Here is a 6,426-nt window from a genome sequence, read left to right on the forward strand (position 1 = left end):
AGTGATTATAGTAAACAGCAGGATTAAAATACTGTAGGCATAGGGATGGATGACGGGCGTTGCATGGATGAGAGAAACTCATGTAACAATCAAAGCAGGGCATTTGCAGATAATAATAAAACGGTGTCCAAGTACAAAGCAATCCATAGGCATGTGTTCCATATATAGTCGTACGTGCTCGCAATGAGAAACTTGCACAACATCTTTTGTCCTACCAGCCGATGGCAGCCGGGCCTCTAGGGAATCTACTGGATATTAGGGTACTCCTTTTAATAGAGTACCTGAGCAAAGCATTAACACTCCGTGAACACATGTGATCCTCACATCACCGCCATCCCCTCCGGTTGTCCCGATTTCTGTCACTTCGGGGCCTTTGGTTCCGGACAACGACATGTGTATACAACTTGCAGGTAAGATCATAAAACAATGCATATCATGATGAAATAATAACATGTTCAGATCTGAGATCATGGTACTCGGGCCCTAGTGACAAGCATTAAGCATAACAAGTTGCAACAATATCATCAAAGTACCAATTACGGACACTAGGCACTATGCCCTAACAATCTTATGCTATTACATGACCAATCTCATCCAATCCCTACCATCCCCTTCAGCCTATAGCGGGGGAATTACTCACACATGGATGGGGGAAGCATTGCTGGTCGATGGAGAGGCGTCGGTGGTGATGATGGCGATGATCTCCTCCAATTCCCCGTCCCGGCGGAGTGCCAGAACGGAGTTTCTGGTCCCCGAGACGGAGTTTCGCGATGTGGCGGCGTTCTGGAGGGTTTCTGGCGACTTCGACTTCCTGCCTCGGGTTTTTAGATCGAAACCTTTAAGTAGTCCAGAGGAGGGCGTCGGAGGCCAGCCGAGGGGGCCACACACTAGGGCGGCGCGCCCCCCTCCTGGGCCGCGCCGGCCTGGTGTGTGGGGCCCTCGGGCCTCCACCTGGCTTGCCCTTCTGGCTCCGTGAGTCTTCTGGTAAAATAGGCCCTTTGGTATAAATTCCGAGGATTTTCCCGAAAGTTGAATTTCTGCACAAAAACAAGACACCAGAGCAATTCTGCTGAAAACAGCGTTAGTCCGTGTTAGTTGTATCCAAAATACACAAATTAGAGGCAAAACAATAGCAAAAGTGTTCGGGAAAGTAGATACGTTTTGGACGTATCACCGGCGCAGTTCCACCTTCCAAGGGCCAGAAGGTAGCTGGCACGGGTCCTTCGCGGCAGAGGAAGAAGAAGACCATTCCCACCTCTTTCGGGTGAGTTACGATTAAATTATGTCCGGTTTAAATTTGTGTCTCCAGTATCTTTTTCCGCTAACATCTTTAGTCTTTTTGTTCTCAGGGCTCCGCTCGAGCTTAACCGGAGTGCCCCCGGCAGGACCCCGCTTTGTTCCTAGAAAACCAGCCAATCCCAAGACAACAATGAAGAAGATGATGACCCCCTCGTTGTACCCAGTCCTAAGGATAAGCGCCGCACGTATCGTGCACGTCCGGCACATTCTGGTGCCGGCAAATCTCCTTCCCCCCTCAGGGACCCACAACAAGTGAGGGGAACACGTCCCCAGATTCTGAAGATCACCATGCGGAGGGGGACTTTTCCTCGCCTCCAGATACAGAAAACCCCGACATCGGCAACATGGGCGCCGGTACAGATCAAGCCAGGCGGCCGGAACTTTCTACGGTTCCACCCGCCCCTGAGAAAACCTTGGAAGTACCAACCGTTTCTCCCAAAAAGCCTTCCTCTTCTGCTGTGCCAGAAGGCTATAAACCGGCCTCTCCTGCCAAGGGTTCACCTACACCGCCATCGACACCTTCCAAGAAGCCGCCAACTGCTCCTCCTGCCAAGAAGCTCTCCTCGCGAAGGGGCACCACAGTTACTGTGGAACAGCTTTCCGGCGCCCTCCAGGCCACCGCAGCTCAACCCAACAGCTCCCGAGCCCTCTCACTGCACACCGGTCGAGCTGCGGCCTCTATAAGTGAGAAAATATCCGTGCAAGCCGGCCGGATTATTGAGCTCAACCGCGGCGAAGCTAACTTGGGCCCGCTCCAGAGGTACGCTGATGAGTGGAACCTCTCGGACATCACTAAAGCGACCCTTGGCCTGGGCAAGCATGGGCTGCCCGTGGTGGACACCCGCGGCTCCCGGAACACAGTTCAGCACATGAACCGGCTCGAGCGCTGCATGCGTGAGTTCGACAACTTCTGGTACGATGTTGACAGGAACATACTGGTAAGTCTCTCTTCCGGATCTGAATTTCAGCATTATTCCGATCTGTTTTTAACTTAGCTCTTATAGATATATCCTCATTTACGTGTGTTTTCAATGCTTTACGTGATGCACGTTTGTGTGGTAATCTTGAGAAGTGCACCTTTTGCACCAATCGAGTTGCGTTTCTTGGCTATGTTGTTACAGCGCAGGGTATTGAAGTTGATCCAGCCAAGATTGAGGCTATTGAGAGTTGGCCGCAGCCCAAGACGGTCACCCAAGTGAGGAGCTTTCTTGGCCTCGCTGGTTTTTACAGGCGCTTTGTGAAAGTTTTCGGATCCATTGCTGCGCCGCTGAATGAGCTTACAAATGATCCAAATGATCCTCCAAAGATTTGCTATAAATCAGAATATCATCAAAGTATACCACCATAAACGTCCAATAAAAGCACGTAAACTTTGTTCATCAGTCTCATGAAAGTACTAGGAGCATTAGTTAATCCAAAAGGCATTACTAACCACTCATATAAACTGAACTTAGTTTTAAACACTGTTTTCCATTCATCTCCTAATTGCATACGAATCTGGTGGTAACCACTACACAAATCAACTTTATAGAACATAATAGAACCACTCAATTCATCAAGCAAATCATCCAAACGAGGTATAGGGTGACAGTATCGAATGGTAATATTATTAATAGCTCTACAATCAGTACACATGTGCGAAGAACCATCTTTCTTAGGTACCAAAATAATAGGAACATCACATGGACTAAGAGACTCACGAATGTAACCGTTATCCTGTAGAACCTAAATTTGTCGCTGAATCTCTTTAGTACCTTCAAGATTGGTACGATATGGCGCACGGTTGGGCAGCGAAGCTCCTGGAATCAAGTCAATCTGGTGTTCTATACCACGAGTAGGTGGTAGTCCAAGTGGAACATCTTGTGGGAACACATCAATGAATTCCTGCAAAAGGTTAGCAACCGCAAGTGGCAAAGAAGGAGGCATATCCTCAAATGAAAATAGAACTTCTTTGCAAATAATAGCATAGCATGGAGTAGTGTTCACATCAAGTTCATCAATATCAGATTTGCTAGCAAGCAAACAAGGATTTTTTAAATGAATTTCAGTAGCATGGTTCGAATCAGATTTAGTATTAGTCTTATGTGGCACAAAATCTGCAACAACAATCTGATTTTCACTATTATGTTTCTCCTCATTTTTTACTCTACTAGCTCTAGCAAGATCATCTTTTAGAATTTCTTCAGGAGTCATAGGTTTGAGACCAATTTTCTTTCCATCATGCATAAGAGAATATTGATTCATTTTACCATTATAAATAGATTCTCTATCAAATTGCCAAGGTCTACCATGTAACAAAGAACAAGTTTGCATAGGTACAATATCACAATCAACAAAATTAGAATATGTACCAATAGTAAAATGCACACGTGTAGTTCTTGGTACCTTGAGCTTCCGAGAGCTCTCAAACCATTGAATGTAATATGAATGTGTGCATTGTCTTGTTGGAACAAAAAGCTTCTCCACCATATTAATGCTAGCCAGATTATTATAACTCCCTCCATCAATGATGATCCGTATAGCTCGCTCTTTTACAACGCCTCTTGTTTGAAACAGATTGTGGCGTTGATCATGCTCAGATTTGCTCAATTGCACACTCAATACACGTTGTGCAACTAAACTCTTGTATTGATCAACAGTGGCAACTTCCATTACCTCCATCTCTCTCTCAGAATCAGAATTGGCTCCATCACATGCAGCAATAAGGGCCAATGTATCTTCATCAAAGTAACTTGCAGAATCATATTCTCCATCTTCACGCACCAACATGACACGTTTGGTCCTGCATTCTCTTTCTATGTGGCCAAAACCCAAGCATTTGCGACACTGAATGTCGTGCATCTTCCCCACAGAATGTCGTGGTATCGTCACGGCATATGCCATAGGGTGGCTAACGAAGGTGGTTCCTAAGAGATCTCAAGGCGGTATCCTGATGCGGGTATGGGGACGAGCGACACGGCGACGTACCCAGGTTCGAGGCCCTCCAATGGAGGTAACACCTCTACTCCTGCTAGAGTGTATATGATGATCACACAATACAAGGTTGCTCCTTCAGCTGTGTCCGGCTACTCCTGGGAGGCTAAGGAAGACAAGAGTCTCTCTCACAGGGCAGCGCTAAGGGTGGAAGTGAAGTGAGAATGATCGATCCCCTGCACGAGAGGGGGTAGTGCGACTTATATAGGCACCGGCACTTTACATATAAGACCCTATAGTCTAGTGGCCGGCTTGGCCGGCTCCGGCTTCCCCTCCTTCCCGAGGCAGTGACGTCAGGAGCCGTTGAGGCCTCATGGCCTATCCCATCCGGCTGCCAGGGTCAGCGGTATGGAGAGGAGGTGTCCCTGTCGCCATCAGCCACTGTAGCCAGTACGGATCGACGTGGACCATGATGGCCTGTCCGGCGCGTGGCACTATTGCTCCACAGTGCCCCGCGCTTTACGGAAGATGAAGTCAGCGTGGACTTTGGGAACCCGGATCACCAACCCGGTTCCTTCTAGTGCAAGACTCGCCAGCCTCGAGTCGGTCTGAGGTACAAACCCCCAGTCGGATATGGCTTGTAGAAGCCGGCCCAGCCACAGCATTGGCGGCCGTAGCCAGGCCGACTAGGACCTAGAGCCAGCCGGCTTCCGGACCAGCCGGCCACGGCGCCAGCCGGCTGCTCCTCAGCCGGCCTTTGCCGCGAGCCGGCCAGTGGCCAGCCGGCTGCTCCGCGTCCATTGCCCTACCCGGGGTCTTCCCCCCGACACAGAAGCCATCGAAGAGGAACTCCGAGGAGGACCAGCGGATAATGGTGGAGTAGCAGCAGGTGGTGCTCGTGATGCAGGCGCGGTGTACTTGGAGGTAGTAGGTGCTGGTGCAGCCCCACGAGCTGGTGGCGCTGATTGCCGCGGAGACCACGATGATGTACGACCTGCAGAAATATTAGCTCTTCTCCATGGTGGTTGACGGTCCTGCACTTCACGTTCAGCTTTGCAAGCAAGATGAAACAAGCAAGCAATAGTGTTGTACTCCTTATAATCTAAAATATGATGAATCTCTTTATTCAAACCATCAAAGAAACATGCAAGCATAACTTCATTATCCTCTACAATACCACAATGAATCATGCCAGTTTGCAATTCCTGATAATAGTCTTCTACATAATTTTTTCCTTGTTCTAAACGAGACAATTTTTTAAGAAAATCACGCTGATAATGTGAAGGAACAAAACGAGTATGCATAGCAAGTTTTAAGCCAACCCAAGTAGTAGGAATATTAGCATGATGTACTCTACAATGTTCAGAACACCAAATAGATGCAAAATCTGTGAAGTCACAAGTTCCCAAGTAAGTATGCATCAGGATTATATCTACCCCAAATGGCGGAATATTCAATTTAAGTTTTGCAACATGATCATCATCACGTACGGATCGTGGAGGTGGGAGAGCGTTGCGGTTGTATTGTCGTGGACGACCAGGTGCAGGTTGTTCGACCTCCTTGCCATCCAGCACATTCTCATCTACCAGCCCGTCTTCCCCTCCATAATCATCGTATCCTTCATCAGAAGGCGCTTCATGCGCGGCCTGTGCAGCAGCAGTACCCGCAGGTACCTTCGCACGAGGAACGTGGCGTGCATGTCATCGCGCATTGTCGCAAGGCAGCGGTAACCGAGCCAAGACCTCCTGGAATTTGGCGTCAAGCTTGGAGTTGAAATCTTCCTCGAGGCCATCCATATTCTCCAGCGCGTCGGTGAGTTTGGCGTCAACGTCACCAAGGCGCGCATCTACGTTGTGTGCATGCCCACCCAAAAGGTGGGTGAAGTGAGCATGCAACTCCGCGTTCGTCATCTGAGACGGGTCAACAACATCCGTCATGGTTCTTGTCATGATTAGTACTCAAAAAGCACAAATGTATATGCCTACAAACTACAGAATATGGTGGTTCATGCGCAATTCATCAAGCAAAATACGAAGCTCTTACAAGTTCTTACCAAACAGGGGAAGGTGATGTGGAGACCAACAAGGAATAACATCTCCAAAGATTGCCAAAGCGATTACCCGGTGCCGACACAGATCACGTGGAGACAATATGTAGAGCTGCAGGAAGGCTAATATGGTAGCAAAACAACAATTGTCAAAACAGCAATGCAAC

General features: G+C 48.3%; 1 pseudogene; it reads right to left on the bottom strand.

The window, feature by feature from the left end:
* Window positions 1-2,486: 2,486 nt before the first annotated feature.
* On the bottom strand, window positions 2,487-6,149 carry LOC139839281 (uncharacterized; annotated as a pseudogene).
* Window positions 6,150-6,426: the final 277 nt, after the last annotated feature.

The sequence above is a fragment of the Lolium perenne genome, chromosome 4 (assembly GCF_019359855.2).
Source record: "Lolium perenne isolate Kyuss_39 chromosome 4, Kyuss_2.0, whole genome shotgun sequence".
In the NCBI taxonomy this organism is placed as follows: domain Eukaryota; kingdom Viridiplantae; phylum Streptophyta; class Magnoliopsida; order Poales; family Poaceae; genus Lolium; species Lolium perenne.